Here is a 20,329-nt window from a genome sequence, read left to right on the forward strand (position 1 = left end):
TGCCATAGATAACGTTGGTGAATTTTCCTTTACATTTTTGGATTTTGGATTAGGGCAGTATTTCCTCAACCTTAAAGAGACAAAATCTCATAATCCACTTTGTGGTACAATCTCTTTAGAGAACTTGAGATAGAATCAAGATTAAAGAATTAGTATTAGTTTTTAAATCAGGGAATATACTTTGTGGATGAAGACTCCAGTATCCCACGTAGAAACTATTCATCTGTGTCACCAGTGCATTTTCTTATTCAATATAATTTCCACACAAAAGTCTGAATTGATAGGGATTCAGGAAACACACCCTCTGTGGAACATAAACAACAAGCTAAATTTTGAAATTGGAATTCCCAGGCTAGGTTTCCCACCTCCATCACCAAGGAGTCGGTGAGCTTGGTGAAATGACAGATTCCGGTGAACGACGAGAAAGAAGGGAGACCAGCTGGGTTCATGTTGAAAAGAACCCGGTTTTCACTGGATTGTTGTTGTATCAGGCAGATATAAATTCATTTAATTCCTCTGCTGCTGTAACTCAGCCTTCAGGACTTGGGCTAAACGTCCTGGGTTGCTTGGCAACAGGTACCAGTGGGAGGGTGCGGGAGCCGGGACTGAGCAAGTCCCAGGGCCGGCGAGGGAGATGCATCTGCCGGGCTACTTTCGGAGAAGCATTATCTCCCGGAAACACACCAGGCGCCCAGCCCAGGGCACAGCGCCACGGGATTTATCGGAGCCATTTTACGTTCAAAGGGTTAATTCCAGAAGAAAATGCTACTTCCCAGCAAATGACTGAAACAAATGCCGCTCCTCCTTTCATCACGTGAGAAATTTTAAGCAACCCTAAAAATCATTCGCGCCATTGACTAAAAGAGAGCCCCCGACACGTGTTGGTGCTTCACTAACAATGACGCCCTCGTGCAGAACCGCTGTGTCGTGTGTCTTGTAAAACATACGTAAGCAACTGAATGAGATAAAAACACCTGTGAAGAGAAGTTCTCCGACATCCTGATGGAGGGACTGCGGCCCCGGGAGTCCTTCTGGAGTCCGTGGTGCTGGCTCTCAGCGCAGTCATAGCGAAGGGGTGGTCTCACGGGAGGCTTTTACTTAGTTTATTGATGCTCATGCCCAGTGACCCACTGGGTGGTGCAGGCGTCACCCCGAGGGGGGAGCAGGAACCCCAGATAGCTCTGATCCTGGAACTGGCCCAGCGAGGCACGACACCGGGGAAACCCAAGTCTCAACCCAAGTCCTGCTGGCGTTTCTCAGCAAGCGTCCTTGTAGATCGATTCGCTGATCGGGTTCTGGCAAAGCTGGACAGCCGGCCCCTCCTCCCCGCTCCTGCCCCAGGTCCACATCCCCTGCACCCCTGTGTCCTCCCCCCATGGCCTCCCCACCCTGGTCTCTGCCACAGATCCCAGTTCAGCGGCCCCACCTCTGGGACACCCCTCGGGAGCTCCAGACAGAGGGGGGCCTCCGTTTACTGACTTGTTCACAGTCGCCCTGGTGCACCAGTGTGGCCCCCTCCCCAGACCACAGCCCTGTCTCCTCAAAGGGTCAGCAGGCACTGGACTCAGGGCCCACCCTCCCCGGTGTAACGTGACCCCATCTGCAGAGACTAGCGTCACAGGCGCAGGTGCCGGGGCTGGGCGTGGGGGCCACACATCACCCCACAGGAGTTGCTGTCAGTCTTTCTCACTAAGAAATACTTGCTGCCAGCGCCCTGCACAGCAGGCTCCGGGGCCTGAAGACCTAGCAGGCTCCCACCTCATGGAGCCCTGGAGGAAGGACCTGTGGGTCTAGATCTGTGTCCCTCAATCCAGCTCCTGCGTGGGAAAGAGCAGTGGCCAGGGGTGGCTACCCGCAGACAGCCAGCAGCGTCCCCTGCACCAGGAGAGATAGGCTACAGCATTCGGCGCTGAGCCGCGTGGTGCGTGGAGAGAACCCCGTCCAAGAAAGATGGGTGTTTTGCTTCAATTCCTCCCAGGAAGACCCCGGGGGCTGCCACCCAGCCCTCAGGAGGCCCGTGAGCACCGGCACCTTATGCAGCCAGCGGTTGTGAGTTTTGCTTCCCTGTTTCTATCCGAAGATGTAGATCGTGGAAAGTAGCCCAGAGAGAAATCCCTGCTACTGAGGCTTTCCCTGTCCTGCTGTTGTCAAGGGTTACCTTCCTCAGAAGACCTGTGACTTATTTTTACTAGAGGTTCTCTAGCAGCTAAAAGATTCCTTTTGTGCTCTGCCCTTACCCAAGATGATGTTCAAGGTCAGAATCACCGCCTCTGCATTTACCCAGGAACTTGTTATACTAAATTCATGATTTGTTGCCCTGAATAAAATTACCCCCAGCAACAGGCCTCGTTGAAGTGCTTCCACTGCACAAGAGGAAATAACTAACGGAAATCCATCTGTGACCCTCCTCAATCCGATGGTCCACGGCCATTTCCGCAAGAGGTGCACGCAGAGGGAACCCTACGAAACTCAATCGTGGCGGGTCACTCCAGGCAGAAGTCCTGCCTGGTGGTGGCTATCCGCCTCCTGCCGTTAGCCGGTATTTCCGCTGTGACCAGTCCGCTGCGGGGATGCTCACAGACGCTTCCCTTAATCCCAAGGCTGTCTTCCAGCCGCTCTGCACCAGTACAGCCTCATGGACCCCTAGGACCAGCAGCCACCCCACTGGGGTTGGAATTCATTCTAAGTGGTGGACGTTGTGACGTCACGGTTGATGAATATTTTTAATACCACCTCTGTGGAAACACGGTATCTTGTCATGCCTTCCCTCCTTCGAACCTCCGTAGAACAGCTCAGATACGGCCAAATCAGTGGATTGGTGGCAAGCAGAAGCACATATTGGTATTTTATTCTATTTTCTCTTAAATATTTGATGCTTGGCTAAATCCGTAAGCAACAGAATGAAGAGTTTAACAGAATAAAAGTGACAGTGAGTCGTCATCCGGCGCCACGAGCTTTTAGTTCCGAGTTGTGCTTCTCACCTGTGGGTTCAGACTTTAAAGCTGGGGGGATGTGGGAAGACCCAGCTCGCGAGCCTCGGCTTTAAAATCCTTCTGAAGCCTTGTTTACACGCGCATCTACGGGAGACAACAGCGTAATCCTAATAGTGTTCCTACAGCACATTTGAAGCCATGTTAAAATATAAATCTACTCTTGTGAGGCCAATGAGTCTTTTCCTTTCCTTCTGTGCTTCTAGGGTGTCCCTGACCCACTCTCCTAGGTTCTGTCTAATTTTCACAGTTCAGCTGAGCACAGCATGTGTGGTTTTAGCTGAGTCAAGCTAATTTCCGCTGAGACCAGCTTGGATATTTCGATCACACGCTTCCCCGCGGCTCCTCCCCCCGTGTGAGCGTCAGTGTCAGTGTCATCGGAGTGACACTTCCAAGAAGCCGGTCTCCCCTCAGTGCCTTGCCTTGGGTCAGACCCCACTCCTGCTGCCCCGTGTGCTCCTCCAAATGACTAGCCCGTTCTTGCTAAGTCAAACTGCTTTGTAATCTCTGTGTGCTCCATCGGGAGCCCAAGTGCCCGGCTGCAGCTGGCCGCCGTCCCGTTCTGCTGCGTCCACACGCCGTTCTCCCTCCCCACCTCCTTCCATCTCCATCTGACTCTATTTCACCTTCCCTCGTGGCCCAACTCGACTGAACTCCCCCCGTTAAGCCTTCACCGTGGGGAATGATGCTCTTTTGTTGAAACTCCGGCTCAGAGAGGCGGCTTTAAAGCCCGAGCTCAGGGGCCACGTCAGTCATCTTTGGAGCGTCTGTCTGATCCAGAGTCGAATTTCTCACTGTTCACCTGCCTGTGGTGAAGACAGACAGCATCCTTCCCATCTGCTCGGAGGAGTTTACTTCCCTGACATTTATTTCCTCATGTTTAAACATACGGGTTATTACGGGTTCACAGACTCAGAGCTGACCAACAATGAGATGATGTGGCCCAGAAGAATTTGAAAGGTGGGGAACTAAAAACGATGCCTGATGGAATGAGAACCCAAACCAAGAGAACAGAGCTGGTTCTGGAAACAGTCATCGGCAGGGAAGAGTGAGTTCTCGCTACTTTTGCTCTCGTGGACAGAGCCAGTGGAGTCTGGCCACTCAGAAAAGCATTTTTCAGGGTGGGAGGCACGGAGGTTTTGTTTTTCTTGAGGGTTTGTTCGTCCCCCTCTGTCCAGGTGACTTAACTCTGTTCCTCCTTTGTACACAAGGGGTTAATGTGACCTTCGGAAATGGCCCACCTTCCTTTTCCCCCAACTGCCATCTTTTATGATAATCACCGTGTCTTAACCCATCAGTTAAAATCTCCGTGGCCAAAAGAAAAAAAAAATTCTCCGTGGCCATTTGAATTGACCCAAGTTGGTGGCAGCGGGACCACCACCGTCGGACAGCTGGAAGAGGCCTGTGAGAAGTGGGTGGATGGTTCCAGCCCTAGTTCCAAGTGGGATCTGCTGGTTATTATTGCAAGTCTGGCTAACCAGGCAGTTGCCTATGCTGTGAAGCACTCAGATGTCAAGAAACGATTTTTGTTAACAGTATCTGAGCTGTCGCTCATAGGACCTTAAATGCTGTTAGTGAAATATCTTCCGTTTCATCCTTAACTACCTGTTCGTTTTCTTGCATTTCTCTTACAAAAGAGACCATTTGCTGTCTTTGCTTATTTCTCGTCTTCCTGGACGTCAGGTGACTTCCTGTGACCTGTTCCGGGCTACAGGCTGCCGTCCCTTTACTTCGGGGACTTGTGCCCCAGAGGACGCTAATGAATGTTGCAGGGTTGCGAGGAAATCGTCCCCGACGCAGGCAAAAAGGGTTGTGTATGGACGTCCCCGTTTTCTCAGAAAGTCCGTCTAAGATTCCCATAAGGTTCTCCTAAGGTTCCCCAAAAGGTTAAGGATGCAGCTTTAAACCCTCACTTTCCTGGGTGAGCCTGTAGGTGTGCAAAATTTATGGCCACTCTTTCTCCCGAGGTCATCCCGGTTATACTCATCTCTCCATTAGCGTGGTCTCCGGTTAAATTAGGCAGCCCCTTGATGTCAGAGCCATGCAGTGTTGTGTTTGGTAACCCAGGGGGCCTGCCTGGTGGAGGAGCTGTTCTTCCATCTTAGTCCTTCATGAAGACGCATCGTTAGCCGGGTACTAAGAAGAGTTGTGAGGTCGAGGAGCAAATCGAAGGTCAGAGTGCAGCATTAGCCAAATGTGATTCATGTCACAGAAACTCCAGGAAATATTAATTTATTAACACTCTCTAAATAATGCAGAAACAATTAAATCTATCAACCTTGTCAGGCCCCATAACACAAAGTGATAGCACCCAGAACCCAAGATGGCCAGCCTGACAGTGTCCCGATGACAGGACGGCCTCCAGTGACCCGGTGACTGCGGGGCTCTGAGTCTAAAAATATGTTCCATTTCAAAACCCTGAAGGCATGTCCTGAACGTCACTCAGCCACCAGGTAACGCAGACGGGAATCGTAAGGGCGCGTCGGATACGAAGTCCGTCAGTGATCATTCGCATCTGCGCAGAGCTCTCACCCTGGGCCTTTTCGGGGCAGAAATGAGCCCTGTCTTGGCTCGAGGAAGCTCTGTCCTGAGAGGTGGGGCCGGGATCACTTCCTGCCCAGGCGCTACACCACTGCGGTGCTGCAGCAGGTGATGAATCGGAAGTGGGGATCTGAGAATCGGGCCGTCCCGGGGGTGGGGTCCGAGCCTGCTCAACGGGGATCCGCTTCCGAAGCAGGAGGCGGGTGACGTGCCGTTCACTTTCCTCGCGGGTTGAGCCTTGAAAGCAGTAACAGTTTCCTCCTCTGTGTTGTTCTGGCCAGTCATGGATTTCTGCCTCGCTTATCGTGCCTGTTACACAGAGGGTTCGGCCAGCCCTGCGCTGGAGAAAACAGTCAGCTTTGCGGTGGTTTTTCCTTGTGCCTCACCCGAAGGTCCAAGCTGGATGTTAGTTTTTTTGGCATCTCTGCTCCAGTTTGCTTTGTAATAAGGTAATAATAGCGGCCAAGAGAATCCCCTGTGGAAACCTTTCTCTGGATGGAAGGTTTGGGCGGGATTTATTGTGTAGGATTTATTGTGAGAGCACCTCAGTTGCACATCTAAACTGGGTTGTGCTGTTTGACTTTTTTTTTAATAAAAGCCCCAGTCTGTACTCTAAATGTTTTCCAGGTATTAATCCGTTTAATCCTCACGTGAACCTGGGCGGCAGTACGATTATTCTGTCCGGCGCCCAGAGAGGACCGTGATTTCCCGAGGACGCCCTGCAGCCGGGCATCTAATCTGCACACTGAGTAATAGCTGCACTAAGTCTCCCCCCTCCGCCTCCGAGCTTTTGATGATTCAAGGAACCCCGTGTGGCCGGTGAGGGTTTCCGAGTCTCCAGAGGTGCGGTTTGGCTTCTGTGGTGTGGCTCTTCAGAGACTGCACGTGACTTTGGTGAGGTTTTCCCTGTGTTTTCCTGAAAGAGGAGAGAGCGGGAGGTGGGAGACGGTCCAGGGCCAGTTCAGTCTTTGCTTGCTTTTGTTCAGCATCACGTCATCACCAGGCAGCACCCCTGGTGCTGGACGAGCCAGCACGCACACACGTTTTGCTTTAAAACAACTTAAACCAAGGGAGAGACTTAATTTAAGCAGACACCCAGGCAGACAGCTGATCCTTTGGCAGCCCAGCGGATGGTTTATAAATGATTTGCCAAATAGGAGAGCTGGTGCTAACAAAATAAAAGAACAACAAAAATGAAAGAGAGCCAGCGTGTTCCGAAAGTCTCTGGGTGTGGGTTTCACGTGCTTCCTACGTGGCCATCGTGTGAGGCCACGAGCCTGCGGAACCGAGAGACGGCCGACCTGCCGTGGCGCCCACCGGCCTGAGCTGGAAAGAGGAAGCACGCTTTTCTTTCCAGTGGCACAGCCTTTAACAGAAAAACCTTAGGAGGAAAGGTCAGAGTTAGTTGACAGTGTGTTGGATTTTATTGGCTAAGGCACTAACCTCTTGGAAAAAGAATTTTAAAAACCTCTGATTCCTCGGCCAGCCCAGAAATTAAACTCATCGTGGGCACCTCTGTGTGCTGCCTCCTCTGGGCCCCAGCTGCCGTCCTCCCCAGTGGACCTGGCCACGGTCACCTGGCCACGTCTCCACCGTCGTTGAGAATGACCAGCTGAGAGGAGATTCCCGGGACTGGCCCCTGACCTATGACCCTTAGGGCCTCGGCGCTTCCACCGGATCAAGTCCATCTTCCTCAGGAGGGCAGCACGTGACCACACTCACACGCACAGAGAAGAGAGCCGTCCCTGCCCTGGTGGGATGTCACCCTAGCATCTGCTTACACGACAGCATGGGGGAAACTGTGGTAGTTTTATCAGATCTTCTGTGCTTCAGAATACGTGGGTCTCAAAGATACTTTTTTTTTTTTTTTTTTTCGGTACGCGGGCCTCTCACTGTTGTGGCCTCTCCTGTTGCGGAGCACAGGCTCCGGACGTGCAGGCTCAGCGGCCATGGCTCACGGGCCCAGCCGCTCCGTGGCATGTGGGATCTTCCCGGACCGGGGCACGAACCCGTGTCCCCTGCATCGGCAGGCGGACTCTCAACCACTGCGCCACCAGGGAAGCCCCAATGGTGATTCTTTTAAGATGCTAACATGAGTTCCTTAGATCCTTATTGCCCAGAAATACTTGAAAAGAAGGAAAATTCTAGTCCTAGTGTCTTAGACCTACAGTGGAAGTTTCTGTCCCTGGAAATCCCAATGACCCCCGGTGTCCTTCATGGGGCGTTAATTCTTTATCATCAGTGATAGTCCAGAACTCCGATCCAGAAACGCAAAAGGGGTTCAAATTGATTCGGAAGCATCAGGGTCCTTCCTGCTCACTCCAGCCAGTGCAGCGAATAGAGACCCCAGGTATAAGCTGGGAGGGCATTTCTCTTCCAAATGGCTGTAGCATCTGATACAAAAACATTCATGTTGTTAGTGCATAAACACTTATGGGAGCTCCATGAAAAATTAAACCAGACCTAACTGGCCATAAATATATGAGGAACGGGGACAACGATAGATCATTTTATGGTTTCTGAGATGCTTTCATTTCCTCTCAAACTGAGTCATGAGACTGTATCGAAATCTTCCGGCAGCGGAACACTGATTTGTCCCCTTAACAATTCACCACACCTTCCACCCTGACTTCCCCGCCCTTTTGTCTCGCTGACATCTGCCCTGCAGAAACTTTGTTTTGCCACCGTGGCTGCCATGTCGGTACGCAGGCGTTGTCTTCAATTTCGATGAGAATGAATAAATTGAGGGTGAAATTATCCATTAGCATCAGGCGTTTCCATGGTCTCTTTCACGGAGCCTCAGAGAACTGTGTGGATGCTGAGTTCGCCTTGACAAGTGGTTTCAGAAATGACTTGGAAAATTGGGCTGATTTTAATGCAGCTGCCCTGTTATTTTTCTGTAAGAAAAAAATGTATTTTTGTCTCATCTTTTTCTCTCCTCTTGCCAGATAATTATAAGCTTTTTCAGTATGATTTAGATCGGGTTGATTAGCCAGGCCCTGCTGTACACTGTAAACACGGCTAATGAGTTGCAGGTTTTCTCTAGTTTTTCCACCTTAGAAATCAGGCAGGACTCACCTATCATTCACATGCAGAAGGTGTGTTTGAAAGCAGCCATGCGTCTGCCAAGTTCCCGGGAGACCAGTTTAGAATGGACCAGCCATGATGCCCTATGTGGGAAGGAGAAGCAGGAAAGCACAGATTTCAGGAACGTGATCAAGGAGCAAACATTCTCCCGGTGGAGACAGCCAGTGAGATGTGGGGGAAGCTGGGTGTCCCGAGCTCAGGGCGTGTGAGCATGACTGGGGGCGGGCACCGCGCTGGGACTCCTGGAGACGCACGAGCTCAGCCGGGGCTGAGTGCGGTCTGGCACTGAGCCCCCCTTACAGGTGGAGGACAGGGCGAGCCTCTGAAGGGCTCAGGTGGGTCTCAGAAAACCAATAAGCAGGCAGTGCCTGTCTTCAGGGTCTCGTGTTCTTCCAGACTCCATCCCTGCCCGGGCCCTCGGTACCAGGCCGTGTACTCCAGCCAGACCTCCTGGTGTGGCTCAGCCTTCACGCTGGAAGGGAAGGGACAGATGAGCAGCGTCCCGCAAGAGCCCTTTGGATTTCCGTGGAGAAGTCCAAGGTGAAGGTGTATTAGTGCCAAATATTCCGCTAAGGGTCCTGGGCTCCCCTGGCGTTTGTAAAAGGCAGTGGAGCCCAGGCAGGTGGAAGGAAGTGTGCTCGGGACCAGGTCGGGACTCTCAGCTCAGAGCTGGGTGGTGGCCGGTCCCTGTGATTTAGAAAGGACGGCAACACCATCAGGTGGATGGAGTCCATTGTGTTCCCAGCAGCTTTGAGAGTGGTCCTGCCTGGAGAGGGGAAGGTCCTGGGGGGGAGGTTGTCTGCTCTGCGTCCCCAGGCAAGCTCACGCATGCCATGTCCCCAGGAACAGGGACCCCTATGCCGCTCTCCTTGCGGGCCCCGCACCTCCGATCGGTCCCCGTCAGCCATCGCTTCTGGCTCTTGCAGCTCTGAGCCAGCAAAGCACTTCCTGCCAAGTGGGGTGAAATTGCCAGGGATTTTCATAATAGAAAACACAAATTGCTGGAGACAGATTCACTGCCAGTGAACCAGGAGGTTGAGAACCACACACTTGTGTCACAAACACGACATTAGCATGCTAAAATGCATGAGTCCTGCCGCTGCTGATCTCCTGAAGCACCAACAGATGGGAAAGCTGGCGTCTCCACTCTCTGAATGTCTCCCGCTGACCCAGGAGACCAGCCATTTCGGAGATGGAAACGATATGGGGGTGCCATTTCTGGTTGGGTTTCAGGTCAAGGACCACATCATTTGTTCAACCAGACTCGATCTGGAATCCGAGGGCTTTAAAAACGCATTGCTGCCGTGAAACCTTGTACTTATTCGGTTTCCTGCGAGTAAACTTGTCGTGTGATGTATTTAAAAAACGGAAGAGCGATGCCTTGGACGTGACCTGTCGATGCATGATGGTAACCGGGTTCATCTGTCATTTTCTAACAAGTGTGATTCACTTTGATTGACATCCAAAGAGGAATAAGTGACTAATGGCAGGCCTGGGGATATAGATCAAAATTCAGTTTTACGGCGAAGGGGCACTGAAAGTGGGTGTTTGACCACAAATCAAATTTCCAAAGCTTCTTTGTTTTAGAAAGTAAGAATCAGCATAACGTTTTGGCTAGGAAATATTTTAATGTATAGACTTATATGATGAATTCTGTCCATAATTGAGTTTATTCAAGTCTGTGTAACAGCTGAACATGATACATCTAACTCCGGAGTGACAGGAGTTAAAAATGTATTTTTAAATTAGGTGCCCTATGGAGTCACACGGATGGCACTTGTCCACGCGAAGACCTGTTCCTGCCCTTCCTTTCTGGGCCCTGCGGTCACTGTTTCATGTAATTTTCCTGCCAGACTGTGGGCCCCTGGAGGGTGTGGGTCCCGTCTCAGAGTCACAGTGCCAGCACTTGGTGTCAGCAGGCAGGTGTGGGGTGGAAGTGAGGGTGGGGGGGATTTCAGGGGCTGAGTGTGGGCAGGTGTGGGACAGCGTCGTTCACACAGCCAGGGGGTGGGGGACAGCTGCCCCTGGACCACTCCCCTCAGATAATCCCTCCCAGGTCCCCTTCCAGGAAGCGCTAGGTCCAGTGAAACAGCAAATGTGAAAATGCTACCTTTTAAAGGACGGCTTGGACTTCCCTGGTGGTCCAGTGGTTAAGACAACGCACTTCCAATGCAGGGAGCCCGGGTTCCATCCCTGGTCGGGGAAGTTCCTCATGCTGTGCGGCACGGCCAGAAACAAATAAATGATATCTTTTTTCTTTTTATTTTAATTGAACTATAGTTGATTTACAATGTTGTTTTAGTTTCAGGTGTACAGCAAAGTGATGCAGTTATATATATCTCTATCTATCTCTGTCTATCTATATATCTATATATATTCTTTTTCAGATACTTTTCCATTATGGTTTATTACAGGAGGTTGAATATAGTTCCCTGTGCTGTATAGCAGGTCCTTGCTGTTAAATGATATGTTTTGAAAGGAATTTTAATCACTGTAGGATGAACCCATGATGAAGCAGGTTCAACCACAGAATGCCTTTCGGGGTCCCGTCATGGCCGCAGCGGGGCTGGTGGACGGCCCAGGCCCTCCTTCCCTGCTGTGATCCGTGGGGTGAAACCCCCTGCGTGGTGGTGTCCACAGCAGGCCCTGCCCCTCTGGGCACAGACAGTCCCTGTACGCAGAGGCCGTGTTCAAGAAGGCTGTTGGGGTCCCTTTGCACTTGACTGGGAATGAGTTTAGCACATTTATTTTCTGAGCCCAGATTTTGATGCAGGAAAAGGAGTGTCTTAAAGAGTAACTAGGAAAGGAGAGCACGCACATGAACACCCAGGAAAGACAGTGAAAGTAAAAATGGCGAGGACACATTTTATCCCCGTCACTTTCCCAAAGACGGATCCTGATCCCACGCCCACCTAAGCCTGGAGGGGCCGCAGGGCTCTGCAAGTAGAGGAGCGGCTAATGCCCACACGCGGAATAGGAAAGAAGGTGGACTTGGGAACCGGGCCATCTAATTTCAGCAAAGGAGAAAACAGATGTTGGTTTTACTGGAGACGCTGAACACCAGGTGTTTTTATAATCCCCTTTGTATTTATAAAGCGCACACAGGCCTGTTGAAGAAAATCGGGAAAGCACAAAAAGTTTAAAGAGAAGAATAAAGCGTGGCCATAATCCCTCCAACTGCAGACAGTCGCTCTTGACATCTAGGTAAACGGCCCCCGTCTTTTTTCCAGAGCAGACGAGGATCGTGAAGCAGTCAGAGTTTGCATCTCGGCCGTCTCACTCAGCGTTACATCGGGAATTTCTAAAATGGCTAAAAGCTCTCTAACATTCCATGCTGTGATTGTTCCGTAATTTATTTAACCATTCTGCTTTAATTGGATATTGGAAAATCAAGGCTTGCCAATTTTGTTAGAGGGGGAAAAAATGGAGTGTCACTACTTACCCTCGAGTCACTTGCACAAAATCCAGGAAAAGACACAAAATCACTGGAGCTCTCATTACTCCTGGGTCATCAAAGCCCCTCCCGCTCGGGTGGACGCCTCTGGAAGGAGCCAGGAGATGCCGGACATTCATCAAGTGTAGAAAATTAAGATGATACGTCAAATGAATTTAGAGTACGACAGAAACTAACACAGTATTGTGAAGCAGTTATACTCCAATAAAGATCTATTAAAACGAAGAATTTAGAGTGTTTAAAAGTTAACATTGTGGCTTTTTATAATGTTAAAATGCTGGAAAACTCCTCTCCAGAAAGTAGGTGGTATCACAAAGGAAATGGGAGAGAGTTTTCCAGGCAGAGAATCCCACTCCCTGTCCTGGTATGAAGTCAGCATCTCCGGAAGGTGCCTGCGGGGAGTAGGGCCGCGCTGGGCCTCCCAGCGGCCAAGGACAGCAGCCACCTGGACCCTGTGGGCGCAGGGCGGTCAGGCCTCCTGTTCCTAGCTGGAGGAGGGAGGGTGGGATAGGGGCCTTGAATACGTCGCTTTTGTTCGTTCTGTGAAGTTGGCTGTTCTCAACCCGGCTGCACAATAAAGTCGCCTCTGGAGTGAGGTGAACTGACCCCGGGCCACCCAGAACCTCCGGACCCAGAACCTCCAGGATCGAGGCCAGAGCATCTGCGTTCTTCTCAAAGCCCCCAGGGCATCGAGGCAGGATTTAGCAAATAAAGATCCAGGATGACCTGGTAAGTTTGAATTTCAGATACACAACAGATACCGCTTGGGATATACTTCAATATTATTCTTTGTTTATCTGAAATTCAAATGCCTGGGTGTCCTCTGGCCGCCCTACCCAGGGACTTCTGATGAACCAGCAGAAAGCCACCCGTCAGAGATAAAGAAGGTGTCTGGTGTCAGAGATAAAGAAGGTGTCTGGTGTCAGCATCGTTCACTCCCTTCTCTGAGGTGGTTACCTAACCCAGGGTCTGGAAGCAGAAGCTCAGGCTGCAGAGGACAGCTTTTTCTAAGCTTTGTAAAATTCCCTTTACTCTGTCCTTAAAACTGTATTTCCACTTTAAACGTGGTGGACATATCTCCCAGCAAACTTAGGTGTAAAACCTTATTAAATACAGATGGTAGCGCAGAGGATTTGACACTACGTTCATGTGGAATTTAGATTTAAAACATACTATATAAAATGTAATTAACGTCACTTTTGAAGTGACGAATGTTCAAGTTTAACAGCACAGATACGTTTCATCCTGAAGCTTCCTTCCTTACATAAGAAAATCTGCTTTTTACTTCAGCACGTTTTCCTCCCGTGTCCAAGTCCGGAGGAATTCAGAGTGAAGTGTGCGCTGCCCTTAGTCGCACGTGAATTCCTGTGGAAGACGATTTTGTGATTTGTTTGAAGGCGTGGTGAGGCCCTCAAAGTTTGCAAACAGGGGACGCCACTGCCCTGCCTGGGTCCGGGGGGTGTGAACCCTGACACCCGCCATCGGGGCTTCCGCTGTTCCCTCTTGCGACCCCAAGTTCTCCTCTCACCTGAGTGACACTTGACTAGGAGTGAAAATTCTGCAGACTTTCGGGCAGCTTCTCCGGAGACTTGATCTTTGGTCCAAAATAAAATTATGAGCATTTTTCTGTGTTTCAAAGGAAAGCCATTAGCAACGGTCCTGGCGGGGGCTGGAGGCAGGCTGCAGGCACAGCTGTGAGGAGGGACGGTCGCACTAATCAGTGTCTTTATCCTCGAGGAGCAGAGATGGACCCTTAATTTGAGCAGCTTCAAGTCCTGTCGTTAGGGAAACGGCTGAAATGGGGACTTGAGTGCTTTCTGCAGAGTAAACTTTAAAAGACGGAGAAGAATCTAGAAATTGGGCAAACTGTCAGATCGCCGAACTTTGTGGGTGGCTTCTTCAAGAGCTGAATTTGCAGAGTGTCTCCTGGGTGCGTCCAGAAGTAGCTGCCGGGTGTCACACCTGGAGATTCGGTCACTCCACCCGTGGTCGTCACCCTGACTCCGTGGCTCCGTGTCCTGTGCCCTTTCTATCCACCGGGAGGAGTTTCCAACCAGTCACACAGTCAGGAGACATTTTCACAAGCAAAATTTTTAACTGAGGAGAGGTCGGAGGTGGAGACTGGGAAATAACGCACCACCTGAGAGCTGTGAGTCCAGGGTTATTCGGGGACTTACCGGGGACGATGAGCCGGAGACAGCCTCCCGGTGGCTCTGAGGACCTGCTCCCCAGAGCTGGGGGAGGTGAGCACATGTGTGATTCAGGCGAAGGGTGCGTGCGACCAGGCACACAGCTGGCTGGAAGGTTCTGCTGGTCACAGGAGCACATGCCTTAGTTAATGGTCTTAGCACTTTTCTGAGTATGGGGAGGTGTGAGAAATTGGCTTCGTAATATCTCCCGAAAATACCTAACTATGTGAAGGCCTGTTCACGAGTTTTCCTGGAGCACAGAGCACCTCCTTCCTGGTCTCCGCCCTGGACTCCTCTCACGGTGGGTTGAAGGTCAGCAGCTGCGGTGGCTCGTGGCTCAGTCCTTGTGGAGCCCAGTGCGAGTGACCTTCTTTAGCTGGCAGAGGATCTGGGCGGGATCGGAGGTGTGAGTGAACTTGAAGTGAGCGGGTAGACCAGATGGATCTGGTGAAGTGAGGCTGGAAAAAGGCCGAGTGTGTGGAGCCCACGTGGGTTGAGCCAGACCGGTCCCCTGGGCCTGGGGGAAAAGGAACAGGAAAGAAATGACTGTCAGAGGGACCAATCCCAAGGGAAGACCCAGAGATGCAGCTGGACTCAGGGTGGGCATGGTGGAGGGTCCTTGGTAACATCAGTCAGACTTTGGAAGCTATAGATTCAGCAGCAAAAGCTTCACATGCGGGGCTTCCCTGGTGGTGCAGTGGTTGGGAGTCTGCCTGCCAATGCGGGGGACACGGGTTCGAGCCCTGGTCTGGGAGGATCCCACGTGCCGCGGAGCAACTAAGCCCGTGAGCCACAACTGCTGAGCCTGCGCGTCTGGAGCCTGTGCTCCGCAACAAGAGAGGCCGCAACAGCGAGAGGCCCGCGCACCGCGATGAAGAGTGGCCCCCACTCGCCGCAACTGAAGAAAGCCCTTGCACAGAAACGAAGACCCAACACAGCAAAAATAAATTAATTAATTAATTAATTTTTTTAAAAAAACCTGCTATGGACTAAAGCAGCAAAGAAATATGGAAAAAATTGTATAGGTTTGGCGGTAGTCCATGTGGTTTAAAAAAAAAAAGCTTCACATGCTACTACCCTCAGCTCAAAAGGTATCATCCCAGCAACAAAAAGAAGTGAGAGTCACTCACCCCCGTGGTCTCCCTGGGCGGCCGTGTGTCCCGGCCACTCTGGGTTCTGCAGAGAAGCTCTGAAGGCTGCAAGAGAAGAAAAGGAGGGCAGACACCCCACCACATCCCCTTCTTAACTCAGTGCTCCCAGACTGCACCCATAGCATCCTTTCTTATATTTGGAGTTCTGTGTAGGCGTCATTTGAAAAAAAAAAAAAACAAGGATGTGCTACTGAAAATCTCCATCAGAAATCACAATTCTGCTGGGGACTGTGGGTGAATCACTTCTCTGCTCCAGGCCTGTGGCCACTGGGTCCACAAGGACAGTGGTCTCTGCCCCCTCACTGCCCACAGGGACACAGTGGGGAAAAACTGATTAAGCGCATAAGTAAAAACACCGTTTGGAGCAAGACATGCTGCCGAGTCCCGGGCACAGTGGACAAAGCGTATCATTTCATTTTCTTGGTGTTTATGAGATAGTAACGGTATCGTACTCCTTTACACCAAGAAATCCGGTATTTTCTTATGAGCAATTTCCCTTTTCATGTATAAACATTGTTTTTCCTTCTAACGCTTTCTTAATATTGCTTCCAAGTGGGCATGATTCAGAGACAGCTTTCCCCTCAAAAGGCATAATTTGTACTTGTGGTTAAGAGCGTTTAGAAGCCCAAAGACTGGAAGTGTGTGTTCTCCCTGCTCTTTTCTGAGCCTGGCAGCAGGGCGTTCGTGGGTCAGGTCTTTAAGAAATGAAGGGTCATGTTGCTGACGCGTCCAAACAGATGCCCCCAGACAGCGGGGTGAAAGAGCCGGAGCTTCCATCAGGACAGGCTCAGCCTCCGGGAATCCGCCCCTAACGTGAGGTCAGGGAAGGCACGGAACGTCCCGGGTCTCGACTTCTGCATCCATCAGGGCAGAGGGCCCTTCGTGCCATGACTGCACAGCGGTCGGTCGGGTCAATGAAGTGAGGTAATGGAGGCCTGAGGATTTGCAAACGTGCACACAAATTATCATACATGTCACTTTTCATCTCTGCTTCACCAAAATCTGGCCAAATGACCAAAAGCCAGCTGGGAAGCAGACCCAGCTGCTGACCACCCAGGTGGTCCCGATGCCAGCCCTCATTTCCTGAGACTGGAAAAGGGGCCGAGTCCTGGCTCATATCCAGTGGGAGGACGAGAGGAAGGCGGGGGCGGGGCAGGGGCTGTGTTAGGTGCTCGGCCCCGTCGCTTCCTGAAGGACCCTCTCCGTGAAGCAGGAGACGCTCCCATGGCCACGCGCACAGCGCAGTGAAGCCAGTTCTCATTCTGACACGGTGCTGCCAGCACACTTGGCTCTGACCCTCACTGGGGGGTTCTTTACTCGGGACCCGACTTTGGTCTGCATTGAGGTGAGGCCTTTGCTTCTCGGGACCTCAGATCCCGGCCTCCTTGTCTCCGCGCCCGCTATGGGCTCTTGTACCCACGGCTCTCGTTTCTGTCCCAGCAGGGCCCCCCGCATCCAGTGTCTCTCTTCCCCAGGTGACACGCCCGCCTCTCTGGTCCTCATTGCACAGGGTGGATGCCACAACCACCTGGAACGTGCATGTGAGGTCTGACCGTGAGGACACCCCGAGCTGACCCCGTCCCCCTTGAGGGGGCGTGAGCAGTGCGTCCGTGAGAAGAGGCGGCAGACACCGGTCGTCCTCTGAGATGATGGCCACGCCCTGGATCGTAGGATTCTCTCGGATAACTTCCTCAGCTCCCGGGTGCAGGGGACGAGGGTGGCGACTGTCTGACGTGTGCAGGCAGTTTCAGAGACGGGCCCGCATGGTGCTTCCGTGGTGGTAGCTCAGCTCCACCAGCCGCGTTTGATCCCCCCTTACCTGGATTTCATCTGGGAGAAGTTCGGTGCACACGTGGAATTAGGCGTTGACCCTTTGAAGAAGCACCGTGGCCCAGAACCACAAAAAGACCTGCTTACAATTCACCCAGAGGTGTTATCGAATCACTAGGTCATGTGTTAGCGACTTGGTAAGTAAGACGATTAATCCATAAGGTGAACTCATCTGGAAGGTATTGTCAGCACCCAGTGTGCAGGGAGGAGGGTCCAGAGCCCTAAGAGTGAAGGGCCGAACCTCTAGTGAAGACCAGAACTCACTAGATGCACTCAGACGTGTCTGTGGATGATTTCCAAACGTTTTCAGTCTGTGGCACGCTTCTATTTTTGCAAAGAAAACATGCTGAAATGTGAACATGGTGTCCAGTGCAGGCACTCCTCATTTTACAGCGTGATTAATCTCACATGTGTGATCTGCACGGTGGCTGCCCCACCCCTCCCCAGGCTGTGGTGTGCTCATGTGGCCGGGGAGGTGTTGCAGTCCCCGGGGGTCTCACGCGCAGCCCCGAGCTGCCGGCTCATTGCTCCAGCCGGGCTGCTCCCTGGTCCCGCCACTTGTCTGTGCAGCACTGGCAGGAGAGATGCTTCCTCTCCTTGGTGCAGGCTGGGTCAGAGACTGGAATCGGGAAGAACCCGTGCTGGCACATCTCTGTAAGCCTGGCAGGGGCAGCTTTGGGGACCGAGAGGTATCAGAGGAGGAGACGTGCCCTGCGCCCTACGTGCTTCCTTCGCCGGTCACCTCGGACGTTCTCGTCCCGCTGCGGACACAGGACGTTGGGTGACCGGCCCGCAGACCCCGTCGGTGCATGTGAACAGGACGGTGCCCGGATCAGTGCTCTGGGCTGTGAGTAGGTATCGGGCAGATACACAAAACCAGCTGCAAAGAAAAAGCTGGTTGGATAAGGCAGGATCGCGGCCACTAATGACACCAACACACGCTTTGAACGAGGCTCAGGGGGCTAAGAGGTAAAACCAGAAACAGAAACGTCTAATGCATTTGCCCTTAACCCACATTCCACGTGTTTGACTGAAAGGTTTTCCCTAAGTGTAGCCGCTCTGAGGCCTCACTTTATCTGATCTGAGGAAGGACAAGCGGAGGGGGAATAGGCAGCTGGTGGCGTCCACCCTCACGATCCAGGGCTGGCCTCCGCACCGCCTCAGGCGGCGTCCTTGGAGTCTCGTTCTCGGGATAATGAGACTCGCCCTTTTGTGAAGCTGCCGGTTGATTGCGCTGCGCTGGGTTCTGTCTGTTCATCTGCATCCGCTGGGCGTCTTTGTCAGTTCAGCGCGTGCTCGCGGTTCCACTGTGTGATGTCAGCTGCTCGTTCAGATTCATACTGGTAAAGCTCGTCCCTTTGTTTCTGTGTGTGTGTGTTCAAAGAGAACAAATGGGATCGAAATCGAAGGTTCACTGTTTCGGTTTATTCTCCTAATTCTCTTCTACCCCACCTAACGTAGACGGGCTTCAAGTTAATAATGCTGACCACGTGAACATAGTCTCCGTGGCAACCGTATTTAATTAGCACTGTGCATCCTATTGCATTATGCTTCTAAACAAATGAAACACGGCATCTTGAGTTTCATATTACCCTGTGGTCACCTGACCAGCCAGCTTTGTCATCGATGGCTTATTAGCAGTAAAACAAGACTTCAAACGTGCAAGAAGTACTCTTAGCCATGAAAAACGGGGCGCAGCTGAATTATGTGAATGCATTCGAATAAGGTCTCTCTAAAATACTTACCCCAATTCAGACAGACATTTATTAGACATATATACATGTATATTCATGTATATTGTATATATCTTAAAAGCAGTGCCTGGGAGACCCCGTAAGATGAAATTCCACCACAATTTACCTGAGACATGGTAAATTCCACAGCTCCACAGCATCTTTCATGGCCAAACCCCCTACCTTTCTTTCTTTTTTTTTTTTTTTACCATCTTTATTGGAGTAGAATTGCTTTACAATGGTGTGTTAGTTTCTGCTGTATAACAAAGTGAATCAGCTATACGTATACATATATCCCCATATCCCCTCCCTCTTGCATCTCCCTCCCTCCCACCCTCCCTATCCCACCCTTCTAGGTGGACACAAAGCACTGAGCTGATCTCCCTGTGCTATGCAGCTGCTTCCCACTAGCTATCTATTTTACATTTGGTAGTGTATATATGTCCATGCCGCTCTCTCACTTGTCCCAGCTTCCCCTTCCCCGTCCCCGTGTCCTCAAGTCCATTCTCTACGTCTGCATCTTTATTCCTGTCCTGCCCCTAGGTTCTTCAGAACCATTTTTATTTTATTTTTTTAGATTCCATATATATGTGCTAGCATACGGTATTTGTTTTTCTCTTTCTGACTTACTTCACTCTGTGTGACAGACTCTAGGTCCATCCACCTCACTACAAATAACCCTACCTTTCTCTCTTTAACGTCCTGTAAACTTGCTGAAAGAGGAAGGTGCCTATTTGCTGACTTGAAGATGGTGAAAATGTCAGTGGGCTGATCACAATGTCCTAAAACGAAGCCCCCCGCGACTATAACATGGTAACTGCATTTAGGATTGCTAGAATGGATGTCCGACTAGAATGTTTGCCCAAAGCTTATTCGCGGATGTTGGAAGCCTGCGTGAACACACGTCTGACTATGTAATTATATTTAGAATGATATTTACGGACCACACACCCAAATGATGGCACATATATGAAGCTTATCTGAAACTCCCTGTCTCTGTATGGAGACCTGCTGTCTGCCCCCCGCGCATCGCGGGGCAGACAGTCCCTGGGCATCAGCAGATCTAAGCTGCCGGGTAGCACTCATGGGGCCCAGAGCGGCCGGCAGACCAAGGCGCCTGGTTCGCCGAGCGGAGCCCAGGACGGAAGGCCGCTGCTGTGTCTGTGTCCAGCTCCCCAGGGCCGGCTGGACACAGAGCCCAGGCCTTTTGTCCCTTTGGCTTTGTTGCCTCATCTGGGTAGGGAGGGCCAGAGCGAGATGACCCCCGAGACCTTATACAGCCGCATGACGTGTCCCTCTAAGAATGCCGTGTCTGCTTCTGCACTGATCACAGACCCAGCAATCGAAAATCAAT

General features: G+C 51.4%; 1 protein-coding gene across 2 annotated transcripts in view; it reads left to right on the forward strand.

The window, feature by feature from the left end:
• Nucleotides 1–20,329, forward strand: part of DLGAP2 (DLG associated protein 2) — a 715,150-nt gene that overhangs the window by 546,836 nt on the left and 147,985 nt on the right. The window lies entirely within an intron of this gene.

Source organism: Pseudorca crassidens, chromosome 21 (assembly GCF_039906515.1).
Source record: "Pseudorca crassidens isolate mPseCra1 chromosome 21, mPseCra1.hap1, whole genome shotgun sequence".
NCBI classification, from domain to species: Eukaryota; Metazoa; Chordata; class Mammalia; order Artiodactyla; family Delphinidae; genus Pseudorca; species Pseudorca crassidens.